Raw genomic sequence first — 14644 nt, 5'->3', positions numbered from 1 at the left:
TTCAAGATCAGCTATATTATTCTTGGGCATATAATCAAAAGATGCTCCACCATACCACACAGACACTTGTTCAACTATGTTCAGAGCAGCTTTATTTGTAATAGCCAGAAACTGGAAACAACCTAGATGTCCCTCAACTTAAGAATGGATAAAGAAAAGATGGTACATTTACACAATGGAATATTACTCAGCTATTGGAAACAATGACATAATGACATTTTTCAGGCAGAAGGGTGGAATTCAAGAAGATTATCCTAAGTGAGGTAACCCAGACCCAGAAAGACAAACATGGTATGTACTCAAGTGTAAGTGGACTTTAGCCATAAAGTACAGGATAACCATGCTACAATTCACAGACCAAAGAAGGGATGATGCTTGACTCTCACTGAGAAGGGGAAATAAAATGGACATCTGGGGTGGATGGAGGAAGGGGTGGGAAGGGAAATAGGAGGAATCAAGTGTGGGGAAGATGGCAGGAGAGAGAACTGGAATCAGTGGGGATGTATCTCTGGGACAAGCCAGAAATCTAGGACAATGGAAACTCCCAGGAATCTATGAGGGTGACCCTTGCTAACTGTCTTAGCAATAGGAGATATGGACCATGAAATGGTCACCTCCTATAACCAGGCAATACTTCCTATGGAGGGATGGGGACACTAACCCAGCCACAAAACCTTCAACTCACAATTTTCCCTGCCTATAAGAGGTTCATGGATAAAGAGGTAGCAGAAAGAGAAGGAAAGACCAACCAATGACTGGCCCAACTTGAGTCCCATACTATAAAAGAGAGCCCACGCCTGACACTATTAGCGATATTACACTGTACTTGCAGACAGGAGCCTACCATAACTGTCATCTGAGTGCCTTCACCAGTCGCTGATGGAAACAGATGGAAAGACCCACAGCCAAACGTCAGGCAGAGCTCAGAAAATCTTACGGAAGATGCAAAGGAAGGGTTGAAAGAGCCAAAGAGGTGAAGCACACCGCAAGAAAACCTACAAAATCACAAGGGCCCCATAGGGCCTCACAGAGACTGAACCACCCACCAGAGAGCATGCATGGGACAGACACACCCTCCTACATATATGTAACAGATGCACAGTTTAGTCTTCATATGGGACCTCTAACAGCAGGAGCAGGGGCTGCCTCGGACTCTGGTGCCTGCCTTTGGATCTCTCTCCCCTAACTGGACAGCTTTATCTAGTCTAAATAGAAGAAGGTGCACCCAGTCCTACTACAACTTGCTATGCCAAGGCATGTTGGTACCCATGGGAGGCCTCCCCTTCTCTGTGGAGAAATGGAGGAAAGAGAGAGGAATTGGGAGGAGAGGAGGGAGGAGGAGTTCTAATCAGCACATAAATTTAATTAATTAATGAAAATAAAATGGGTGGGAGTGAGTTAAACTGGGCGTAGTGGTGGCGCACACCTTTAATCCCAGCACTCAGAGGCAGAGGCAGGTGGATCTCTGAGTCAGAGGCCAGCCTGGTCTACAGAGCAGCTACAAAGAGAAGCTCTGTTTTTTGGTTTTTTGGTTTTTTTTTTTTTTAAGTAAATTAAATATCTGAGTGGAATTAACAATGAGCAGGGACTTCAACTATTTAAATATTGATTTTCACTGCAAAGAGACACTGTTCCTTGCCTTACAAAATTAATTAAGCTCTGTGTTAATTAATCACTATGCCTGTATAATGAGAGGCTGCCAATCACCTTGTCAGACTGTTTACACCTAAAATCTTAGCCCAAAATTTGTCTGGTTAATGATCTAAGTTAAATTTAACCCATGTCTCAGGACATCCCTCCTTATCACAGCAGAGCTCAGGGCTTTAGAATCCCACACAGGCCTCCTAGCCTCTCCATTAAAATATGGAAGCTCCAGACTTCCCTGCTTTTCTGAGGCTATGCCTAACTGTACCCCGAAAGGACATAAAAAATGAGGCAATTTTAAGAAGACCTGCACATTCTTTTCCTATCTTACTGAGCAATATAGTCAGTAAAGAATGTTTTTATTGTCAAATATATAAGGTGACTGAATAAGGAGGCACTTTTAGAGCTAAAACATTTCAAAATGGAAGTACACGTCCAACAGGCACAGGACAAAATGCGTACATGTTTCAAAATCCTGTCCAACGAAAAGGGTCAAGGGATTTTCAGTTTGCCAAGTATTGGATGGACTAGGGGTCTCTTTAAGGAGTTTGTTGTTTGGGGCAGGGAGGCTTTCTCTTCATGTTTTTCTGTGGAGTAAGGACTTAGGAGATGAGAGTGGGGACATGAGTTGGGAGAAAGGGAAACTCGCAGAAAGCATCTAGCCTGGGAACTAGCCCAAGCCCGAGACAAAGGAGGAGCAGGAAGCGTCTACTGACCAGGCTGTAGTCATGACCAGGCGATGGCTTCCAGCAGCCTTTCCAACAAGGCCGTTAATAGCTACCCACGGCTACGGAGTACACAGAATGTGTTCAGTCTTAATAGAAATATATACTTTCAAAGCAGAAAAGAATATGTATGATCTCGGTAATATTTTATATAGTAATAAAAATAAAGGTGAAGTTGATGCCTTAGATATATTGGCAAAAACAAAATAATTAAAATTATTTCATAATTCCTTGAATTACTTTAATGGAACTTCTAATATCTGGAAAAGAGTACATATGACTCGTCTTTAGTTTCTGATATAGCTGAATTTTAGAGGCAGCATCTTACACAAAGTTAAACAATCGTCAGAGCGCCCCAAGAGAGACCGCACACAGAGGCCCTGTGGGCACCTGTACCTGACCATGTACAAAGGGAAGCTTACTTTCTTGCTGATCCTAAAATAATCCTCATTTCCACAGCAAAGCCTTTCGCAATCAGTAGTACTGACGAAGGCAGTCGCGGTATTTATTTAGAAGTTATCTTCTAATAGCTTAACCCAGAGGGAAAAACTCTAACGACAGAGCAGTTGTTCTCAGACACGGTTCCTCGACCAGAAGCAACTGGAAAACTTGTCAGACTGCAAATGTGTGTGGGGCTGGCTCTGGGTCACACATCAGAATCTCTGAAGGTCAGAGACTCGGCAGCTGTGTTGATACATACCTCCGACGGATTCTGATGTATATAAGGTTTGACGGCGACTCTCTGTGCGTCAAATAAGGAGACCCAGCTCTCCTCGAGGATCTAGGGGGTGCGAGGCACTGTTAATCTGTTAACATCAGTGTTAGTGTTAATTAGGCTGTATAAGTTTACATCGACGCACTCTTGCTCTTCCCTTCCCTGTAAATAAGCAAAGATGTTGTGAGGTTGGACTAGGTGACTCCCTAGTTATCTCTTAGTCCTGCTCTGCCTGCTTTGTGCAGAACGACCGTTGTCTAACAGCCAGCCAGCTGCCTTTATGCAAGCACCAGGCACCTTAAGACAACCACGTGAGGACTGGACTGTTTCCCTCGGCTAGGCATGTGTAGAGTAGTTCATACCAGATTAGTTTTTTTTTTTTTTTTTTTTTTTTCCCTAGCGCCAAGACTGAAAGAATTCTAGGTGAACCCGGCCACTCTTTTCTCCCAGGCCAGAGAAGTACTTCGTCTGGCAATCCAACAGAGGGATTGTTATGACCAGTGCTAAAAGGCAAAGCTGGCATAGTCTGAAGAAGTGGTAGTGACTGGTCCAAATGCCCACCCGCCCGCCCGCCCCCGTGCCTCCCATTGCATCATTTAACGGTGCTGTTCACATCACTCGGGGAGTTGGCTGAGACACTCAGGCATGCCGTGCTGCTTCCCCTGGTTTTGAAGCAGTAGCCCCCAAAAGACTTTTCTATCAAGTGGTCTTTTCTTGCTTACTTTAAGTACTGCAGGGTTAGCTGGTTACATAAGGAAAGAGGCAGCAGAGACAACGATGGCAGCGGAGTGGCAGGGAGGCGGCAGCAGAACAAGCCTAGCATGGGCAGCATGCACGAGGGGGCCTCAGCAATGCCTACAGAGGAAGCTAACTGAGTTCCAGGAGTCGGGCAGCACTCGGACAGAACAGTTCATAGTCGCCTAAGATGGGAAGAAGAACATCAGAAATGGTAGGCAGAGGGGTGATGGAAGGCCAAGACTAAGGAGTTATGGCAGGTAATAAAGAGCCAGAGAAGTGGAAAGCTGGCTCAGAAGACTTCCAGAGTGAAGACTTTCATGGGACATGCCCCTTGGGCTAGTATATGGAGAATAGCAAAGTAGAAGGATCCAGAGGGTCCTAGAAACCTACAAGAAGAACATATGATAGGCAGATTTGGGCCCAGGGGTCCCGCTCAAACTATGGCACCAGCCAAGGCCGTAAACTTCAAACCCTTACCCAGATCTAGCCAATGGACAGGACATTCTCCACAGTTGAGTGGAGAGTGGGGTATGACTTTCACATGAACTCTGGTGCCTCATATTTGACCATGTCCCTGGAGGGGGAGACCTGGTGGCACTCAGAGGAAGGATAGCAGATTACCAAGAAGAGACTTGATACTCTATGAGCATATACAGGGGGAGGAGGTCCCCCTCAGGCACAGTCATAGGGGAGGGAGGTAAGGGGAAAATGGGAGGGAGGGAAGAATGGGAGGATACAAGGGATGGGATAACCATTGAGATGTAACAAGAATAAATTTAAAAAAAAAAAAAAAAAAAAAGACTTCCAGAGAACTGTCGAATCTTAAGCGCCAAGGATTTCCGGCACCTGACTATGAACAGTGGTCACTGATTAGGACCTAGGTAGCCCCACACAGGAGCTCTTCATACATACATACATACATACAAGGTTAGCAGTCCTGATACCCAGTCCTTGCATGACTGTACTGCTCTGATCAGAGAGACGGGAACAGTATCTGCCTCAGTTGCCCAGTACAATGTGACAACTCCTCCACCACTTTACGGCTTAAGATGAAAGTGACAGTTGTCCTGACTTAACTCTGGGGTACTCATCTCACTCTTGAGGCTGTAGAAAGTCTCTTAGTGTCGGGGAAGCTCTTCCTTTGAAAAGAGCCCAGAGATTTGGCTGCAAAGGAGGAAAGGCTTATTTTGGTCCATGATTCAAGAGAATTCGGTCCATTGTAGTAGAGAATCCATGACCACCTTGTGGAAGAAGGGGAAGGAAACTTCTAAGATCCAGAAGACTGGGGAGTTTACTGTGGGGTTGTGTCTCCCAGTACTGTCATGAGCTACACCTGTCAAGTCTCACCAACATAATTGTCTACACATGAGCTGGAAGGGGTGATGCTAATAGACACGCCAAAGGGAATAGCGGAAAGCCCACAAAACCTCAGCCATACACAAATAACTACAGGCTACTAATATGAAAAGCCAGAGAAACAGTCTTCCCTGGGGACTTCAAACACAAATGCAAACATGGCCCCTAGTAATCAGAGGTGTGAGCCAAGTCTCTGAGAAAGTAACTGAACAGCCCCTGAGTCGCCTTCATCTCAGTCATCCAGATTCTAAGGAAGCATCCCCAAAGTTCACAGCCTGGAGAAAAATGAAGCCTCGAACACACCTTTGAAGCAGTTAATGTAGAAACCTTTCATATTTCTAGTGATTTTACCGAATGCATTATTTCCCTTAGCTATTCCTATTGGGAGGCCACAAGAGTGTGTGCGTGTGTGTGTGTGTGTGTGTGTGCGTGCGTGTGTGTGTGTGTGTGTGTATTAATCCTTAAATGTAACAGATATATGGAATTATCATAACAAATTGATGCACGATATAATTCATACATCTATACCATGTGTAACAGTCAAGTCAGCCTGATTAGCATTTCTACATCCTTACAGTTTTATCATTTCCTTATTTTTAGGACGTATAGACTTTTTTCTAGTTCTTTAGAAGATATTAACTGGATAATCTATTGTGAACTTAGCCCTAACTATCTTGGCATTTGTTATCTGACTTTAATTCTTCCTCCTCAAATCGTTTCAGATTTCCAATAATTATCATCCTATTCTCTCCTATGAGATCAATGTTTTCATCTTGAAGACATTAGGAAAACACATGGTATGTTTGGTGGAGTGACAAAATAATTAAACGGTTCATCTTCGAGTGCATTCAAGGCACTCAACTCTCACAAAATCAATTAATAACTATTAATGCCTTTGCTTGGGCAGTACGTTGTTTACACAATATGAAGTAGATTACAGAATTAAAATGTTGGGAGGAAGGAGTTATTGGCTACAAGCACACAGTTTACTAGCATGAGCAGAAAAGCGATGTGTTCCGGGAGCCCCCTCACTGGTTACCTGCATCCAGGCACAGGGCCTCATCCCCGCAGGTGCTTTTAGTGGAATGCAACTAGAAGCTTCAGCCAGAGAACCAGCTACATGGCAGTGACATGGGGTGTCTCTTGAGGACTCTATGCTTGAAGAGAGTGGGGGTACCAGCACGTTAGAAGCATAATATGCTTACTTATTATTTGAAAGGCCTTCATGTGTTTATGGTGAAACATATGAAACTTTGATTGTTCAGTTTTTGTTTTACAGCTACCGGTCATTTATTGAGTAAACTTAACTTCCAGTGTATCCTGAGCAGACTTTCATCTTTTATTTCAAATTTCTATTAGCCTGTTTTCACCATTATTGCCAGAATGCCAGCAATTTACTTGCTGTGTTCTTGTTCAACTGTGAGCAATAGTGAGTCCAGAGACTGCATCCGGTCCTTGCCAGGAAGTCCATAAACAGTTGTCTAATAAACAAAGACATACTTTGTGCTAAGTCCTTAGTTTCCAGCTGTCAGCAACTATAAAGAGTCCTAGACTAACCCGACATGGGAACAGCAAACACGTCATTTTTAAACAAAAACTCATAATTGGAGTAGTTCCCTCCAAATAATTGCTGAAGCCAGCCAGTCATTTTTATCTGTGTTACAAAATTCCCAAGTGTCAGATGAGGTGAATGCCAGGCCACCCATCTCTCTCGATCCTTCTTACAAATTCAGTGCAGAGAATAAATATGACCACATGTTGCCACCTAGTGGACATTTCATAAATGTCAGGCTATCAAATTTACTGCTTAAATATGTAGTTAGGATCACAAAACAGGGCTGAGGGGACCTTTGATGTCATCTTACGCATCTTTATTATTTCAAAGCATCACATTAGGTCTTAGTATGATCAAAATTGAAATTATAAACAAAAAATCAAAATGGGATCGCATTTCTTTGTGCTGAGCACAGGCTGTCCCCGAATAATCCCACATGATTCTCGTAAGAACCCACTGGACTGTTATTAGCACCTGCCCTTGTTAGAGACTAAGAAACCTAGACATAGGAGGATTAAATAGGTCGCCCACAGTATGCACCCTCACCACCAAGCTGTGAGTTGAGGTTCAAGTGCAGACTGCCTGCCACCAGGGCTCAGACCCTCATCTTTTGGTTAGTTATGTGCGAAACATAGGGAATGGGCTTCACTTTCTAAAAGTGCCTGGCAGTTGTCTATAGAATTCTTTATTGAATCATTCTTTATTGAATATTTGCAATATTGCACATGGCTCTAGGCTTTAAAGAGTCATTGAGACAATGTTCTCTACTGTGTTCATTTTGCTGGAATGACGTAGGCAAGCTCGGTATGACGGGCACCGGGAAGTCCTCCTGCCCTCCGCTCTTGCCTGTCAGGCATCACTCAACAGAAGAACTCAAGCTTTAGAGGTTACTGTTGTTGTGAGGCTGGCATTTTGTTATCTGGGAGACAAACTCATAAGCTAAATATTTATCTAACTCACACATTTTCATGGTATCCCTGAGAAGGGTCAGCCCCTTTTGACAAGGTAGACTATAAAGGGTGAACTGTAAGACAGAGTCCTGTACACAAAAATAGGGCTGGATTTAGCAGTCAGAACAATGCAAATTAAAGCTACTTCAAGACTCTCCTCACCCCAGGCAAATTGGCCATCATCAAGGAAAAAAGTAGCAGCAAATGCTGGTGAGGATATATTCACTCTAAATGGGGGGGTTCAAACTAGTGAGGCCACTTCATAAATCATTCCAGAGGCACCTTTAGCTTCTCAATAAACTAGAAATAGCACTTCCATATGACCAGACCAGAGCACTATAAAGCCAAAAGAGATATCTGACTATCAACATTCATTGCTGCTCTATTCACAGTAACTAGGAAACCAAACCAGTCTTGATGCCCATCAACCCAAGTGATGAAGGAATAATGAAAAGTGGCCCAGGCACACAGTGGGGTTTTCTTCATTTGTAGGAGAAAAGGAAATTTGCAAGAAAATGGGCAGAACTAGTGAATATTATAGTGAGGGAAGCAATCTAGTTCTGTAGAGCCAAACTCTGTGTTCCCTCTGATATATGAATTGTAGCTTTACATTGTTAGATTTGTTTAACTTGAAATGTTGTAGAGCCCTGGGAGCACAAAGGGGCAGGGGTCATAGTGGGAGAGAGAAGAGGCTTTAAGCAGGGAAGAGGTGGGAGAACACATGAGTGTGGAAATAAATTCAGTGGATAAAGGAGAAGATTGAGAGCAAGGTAAAGATGAACAAAATCACAGGGAAACCACAACTTATAATCTCATTGAAAAGCAATGTTTAAAAACAGGATTTGAGTGTGGGTATCATGTATTGGCAGGTAATGCTGACTCCAGAAGCTATGGGTCATCAAATAAAGACTAGTGCCAGGTGTGGAAGTCATTGGTCAAGAAGGTCCGAGATGCCTCTGAAACTATCCAGGCTGTTGACCCTTCCCCCATTTGTCCATCAGACCTGGACATTAAGAGCCATGGTGAAGACACTACATATCTTGGTTGCAGAGTATAGAGAAGGCACGATGAATCTGAGTGCTCCCTTCTTGCCAGCTAGCTTTTATGGTGTTTGTAGTTGTTATAAGGGCAGCTATTACAAACATATGTATCTGTTCAGTCTAGGAAGCCGATAACTGACAAAAAGAGACTGAATCGTACTGTAAAACCGCAAGCACTATGCTGGGTGGAATCTAAACTGATACTAATCTACTTGTAAACTAAAATAAACTACTCTAAATCTCATAACCAACATATATCCCAAGCACTTGCCAATCTGATCCTCAGCGGCTTCTCTCTTCTTTCTCTCCATCAACTGTCCACTCTTGGCTCCTCCCTCTCTCTCGGAAGTCCCTCCTTCCACTTCCTGTCCTTCTGCCCAGCTGATTGGCTAAACACCTATTGACAGTTGTTACATCCACTCAAGACATTTCTCCACAATTCCTCTTTTTAGTCTAATAATAAAAGAAAACCCTTTTACCTATACATTTATATTATTACAACAATGTATATACAACACACAAACACAAGAACCACAAAACAATCATTATATTAATGCTATGCTCATAATGTTTTGCTGTCTTCAACCTCATCAGAGACTTGAGAAGGAATAAAATTAATTACCTTAATAAACAGGAAGTGCAGGTTAACAGCTTCCAAAATGAAAAAATGACAGGGACACTTTGTTGCCTGAACAGTCACTCAAAACTCTCTAATACATTGGAGCATCATATTCAGCCTTCTGGTCCAGTATATCTGACAGACATATTCGTGAAGCAGAGACTACTGAGTACTTGCCTACCCTGTCTTGCCAGAGTTTGGCTGTCAACTCTACCTGTATCCAAGCTTTCCCATTTCAGGCAGAATTCTGTCTGGGGCAAAAAATAAAGACATTTATGCCCAGTGGCTGGTTTGCCACATCTGAAGCCATCTCCATAAAGAGGAGTCTTGATGCCCATTACCTTCTTTGAGGCAGGCTGGGTGTTGCCAGGAGTCAACCTATCTCATTTTCAAAGAATCCTCAAAACAATAAAAAAAAAAAAAATCTTTAAATGCCTTATTCTGTAGGTCTCTGAAGTTTTTGAAGACCTTATCTCAATATTTTACCTAATCTATCTATTAAACAATTACCAAAGAACATACAACCATTATTTAATTGAAATCAAAACATGACTGTATAGTTCTAAATGTCATTTTCTAGGCTCTATGGCACCTGATGTATAGGCCAGGCCATTACCTACTCCTGAGAACATGTATCCTGCTTTAGAGATAAGTTGGTCGCCTTAAGCAAAAGAAAAGGCATTAATATTATATTTTTATGAATATGAATTTTTTGCCTTTGAGTTTTGGGGACCTAACTAAACTGACGTGTTCCTTGTCACCTGTAAGTCCTCTGTGTCTTTTTGCATCTGGTGTGACCACCACCTGTTACCCCGTGAAAGTAGCTCACGTTTAGAGGGATAAGCCAGAGAAGTGACACCTCAACTCAGCATACAAAGCGTTTTCAATGTGGGAGTCATGTAGCTTCGATGTTTGTCTCCCCGCCAACCTTGGTCCTTATATAGACCAATAGACTATATCTTCTAAGCCAATTATCCTTTGGCACTAGTTCTCCCAATGGTGCTCCACTTTAAAGAAGATTGGCTGCCCTTTTTAAAGCAGTGCCATTTTCCTTACATAAGCCTAAGATTAGTGTATATCCATCCTTTAGATTAGTAGGGACATATAATCTATTGTTAAATATACTTAGTAAATTTAAGGAAAAATTTTCATTTTAAATCCTAGGTTGTCTCTCTGCAAGTAACTTATCAGCAGAGGGGTCACACCCTGTGAAGACCAGGCTAGTCTAGAACTCACAGAGATCCACATGTCTTTTTCTCTATTGTATTAAGATTAAGGGTGTGTGCCACCACCACCCTGCACAAATATTTCATCTCAATTCCAGTCAAAATCCACAGAAATCTCAAGTAAAATTCAAAAGTTAACAAAAAAATTTCTAAGTCTTGTATCAGTTGTGCCAATTTAGGCTTCAGTAAGCGAAGCCCTGTCCACCATTCTTTTGAATTCAGTTATTGCTAATTCACATAGGTTGACCCTTTGCAGAGAGAGAGCTGACAAACACCTTGCAGCTAATAAGTTCTGAATTTCAGCTGTTATCAACTCTATGGAAAAAAGTTTGGTACCTTCTTCCCTTCTCATTGTTAGTAACTTAGCCTGGCATCTCTCAGCTTTCTGCCTTTCTCTCTGAACAACAAAAGCCAAAAACTGGCCAAAAAGGATCCCAGAGCCTTCTGCCATAGTGACTTGGATAGGGATTATAGCAGTCTTTATTTTATTATTTAGGTTATCTCTTATGGAGCTATTCCTTCCACTAAACTATAACAAACTATGCTTTTTCAAGGGAGTGGATAAACTAAAATGGTTGGGCACCAATTTGTTACAAACAAATATATCTGTTCAGCCTGGGAAGCTGATACCTGACCCAAAGAGACTGAATTGTACTTTAAAGCTGTAAGCCCTTTGCTGGGCAGACTCTAAACTGATACTAATCTATTCATAAACTAAAATAAACTACTATAATCCTCATAATCAATATATATATCCCAAACACTTGCCAATCTGATCCTCCGCGGCTTCTCTCCTCCTTCTCTCCATCAACTCTCCACTCTCAGCTCCTCCCCCTCTCCCAGAAGTCCCTCCTTCCACTTCCTGTCGTCTGTCCAGCTGATAGGCTAAACAGCGCTTTATTGACAGTTGTTACATCCACTCAAGACATTCCTCCACAGGCAGCCTTGAGAGAAAATTTAGCAATGGTATTTCCCAGCTTTGAACAGGACAGTATAAACTCGCCAGGCAGGAAGTGCTTACTGGTGCCATTGTGGGACGACTGTAATTATAGTAACCAACTGATGGCTATGACATACTCAAAGACCCATAACTGAGGAGGTGATAGGTACTAGGGGTGAATCTGCTACTTTTGTTTTGCTAAATGAACATGTTGTCAAGAGGCCTTTGAATATTTACGTGTATACCCATAGACAGGAGTTGCCTTAAGCTTTGATCAAAGAAACATCTCATTAGAATAGATAGCAGTTAGAACAGAGGCTGGTTGGTCAAGGTACTGAGAACAAGTGACTATTAAGTCAGGTACTGACAAGTAGTCAGTCTTAAATGGAACACTCATATCACCTCTCCATGGCTCAGAATATAGCACAGAAGAAGAGGCAGAAAGAATGCAAGGGTTTCAGGATAGGGAATAGGATTATGAAATACTGTCTTGGAGTATGGCGCGGCTATTGCAATCACTGTCCAGGGCTTACAGAAGACTGACTATTAAATATTAAGTCATAAATAGGGGAGGATTTCAAGAGGGTCGATCTCACCCAGGGAAGCTAATGGCAGTTGAGGAAATCATTGTCTTCAGAGATGTAGCCGCTGGCAAGTTACTTGTGCCCCAGTATCTGCTGGACATAGTCACACCTCTGCCCATATAAATGGTCTTGGTAAAATCCAGTGGGCACCATAACAAAGACAAGAGTAAGACAAAAACAAAGAGATGTGAAAGTGGCGTGGGTGCCTGATGTAGTTGTGCGTGCCTTTAATTCTAGTTCTAAGGGGTCAGAGGCTGGTGGATTTCTGTGAGTTTGGGACCAGTCTGATCTAAACAGAGTTCCAAACCAACCAGGGATATGTACAGAAGATCCTGTCTCAAGAAGAAAGAGAGAGAGAGAGAGAGAGAGAGAGAGAGAGAGAGAGAGAGAGAGAGAGAGAGAGAGAGAGAGAGAAAGGAAGGAAGGAAGGAAGGAAGGAAAAAGAAAAGACAGGGTCTTGAGTGGGAGTGGGCGAAGGGTGATTATGGAGTTGGGGAATGAACAGTTCTAAACCCATAACCACACAAAACACCATGACTAACCTTGGTGGGTCATAAACCCAAACCCAAAGACGCACATGTGAGAAAGGCGGGGATAGGGAGGTAAAGAGTAGAAGTCTAGAGTAACCACTTACTCACAGGCATGACATTGCTGAAGAAAACATTTCATACAAACTCTAATAAAAGATTAACATTCCCAGTCCCCTGACTTCATGTACCTTAACCATAGATGGTTTTTAAATGAGGACAGTAAACCTGAAAAAATTGAGAGTAGGAAAATGAGTGTGACCAGGGTGTATTGTCAGCATGTATGAAATTGTCAAAGAATAAATTAACTTTAAACGAAGAAAATTTACTATATTAATTTGTTTAGTTTTTAACCATATAAGCAAAGTAAAATCAATAAGCTGGTTCCAAGTGGGCAGCTAATAAAATCAATTTGGATTGAAAAAAATGTATACTGGGATATAATTTCTACATGCTTTGAGAGTTCTTCCTCCCAATGCCCCCAAACAGTTTTCTCAAACCTTTATTTGTAAGATTTATAGTTGTATTGTGATGACTATTTTATTCTATTATGTTATTCCTTCTTGCCATCTACCTCCCAAGCAGAGACTGCAGACAGGCTTATATCAATTGCAAGAGGAACACTTTTTAAATCCCCTGTTGTCTGGGATTTTTTCCCCAGGGTCATAGCATTTATTCAATAATGCTTTTTGAGTGACAGAAACACAGTTTGGATTATCTAAAATAAAACCCAACTGGATGCAAGTAAAATATCTGTGTATTTGATGTCCTATATAATTAAAGAAATTAAAACCCAAGTATACAACTTGATGCCATATTTGCATAGATTTCAATTTTTTCTTCGGCATTTGAAGTAAAGGGTGACTTAAAAGCTTTTGTCATTTCCATGGTAATTTATGTCACCAAACAAAATGCACATTTTGAAAATAAATAAGTGAGACTGCTAATGAGGAATCACAGTGCTATGCATGCAAAGTTTCAAGTCAATAAAATGAAGATATAATTTCTATGATAATTGAAAGCAAATAGATGGATAACTATCCCTTTTCACAGTGTAGGCTTGTTCACATAAAAAAGGACCCTGATTTTGTCACTGAATCTGGTGTGATTGTCGTATGACTAGATGTAGGTTATACTATGCTTAATATATCTCTGAATGTATAGCAAACTTCTTAGCATTAGGATTTCCAAAGAAGACCTCTGGCATTTCCTTTGAATCCATTTCTTAGAGCTGTCCCATCTCAGGGAAGGAGAGCACCATTCTTCTAGCTCTTGTCTCCAAAGAAGTGAGTTCAATCTTGACTCCTTTGCCCTGTGCCTCATCCATCAACAAGTCGTTCTGGCTCAGAAATCCACCTTTTCTCACAGCAGGCTAGCAGAGGCTACCACATCTCACTTTGGTTTGTGCAGTCAGCCCCTTCAGGTAGGGAAAATTAAAGGGACATGGAAGAGAAACCAACCCCTGACTCTACAGTCTGGTTAAAGTCTTCCACCAGCTGAAAAGTCAGCAATTCCAGCATTGCTAACAAAATATACTATGATGGTGCCCTTTGGAGATAATATTCTTTCTATACAGTGGTGTTTCAAAGAAGAATAGTAAAATAACTCTAAATCACTTATACAGCCTGAACATATATGACCTTCAAGCATAGCCATTCTCCTTTCCCACATGTAAACCTGCCATTTCCTGGAAACTCATAAAAGAGACTGTAAATCTTGTTTACACTAAAAACATCTCAAGCCCCTTATGCAATGCTTGTAAGCAGTGGCTTTACTCCATCAGCCTATTATAATTTTAACCAATGCACCCCAGTAAAGACTCTCTGAATTCACTTACTGAAAAAAGCAGAGAGAACAAAGTGAGTGGGTGTCCTTTAGAAACCCATGTAAAATGTTAGTTCAGTAGCCATTGAAATCATGGATGTAGGTATTAAGAGACACATGTGTGACTCTCTCTTGATAAACCCATATTCACACTAGGATGAGTCCTCCCTTTCCCTAAGTGATTGTCTTTCTAAACGTGGC

This window comes from Acomys russatus, chromosome 20 (assembly GCF_903995435.1).
Source record: "Acomys russatus chromosome 20, mAcoRus1.1, whole genome shotgun sequence".
NCBI lineage: Eukaryota > Metazoa > Chordata > Mammalia > Rodentia > Muridae > Acomys > Acomys russatus.
Note: the sequence above shows the minus strand (reverse complement) of the source record.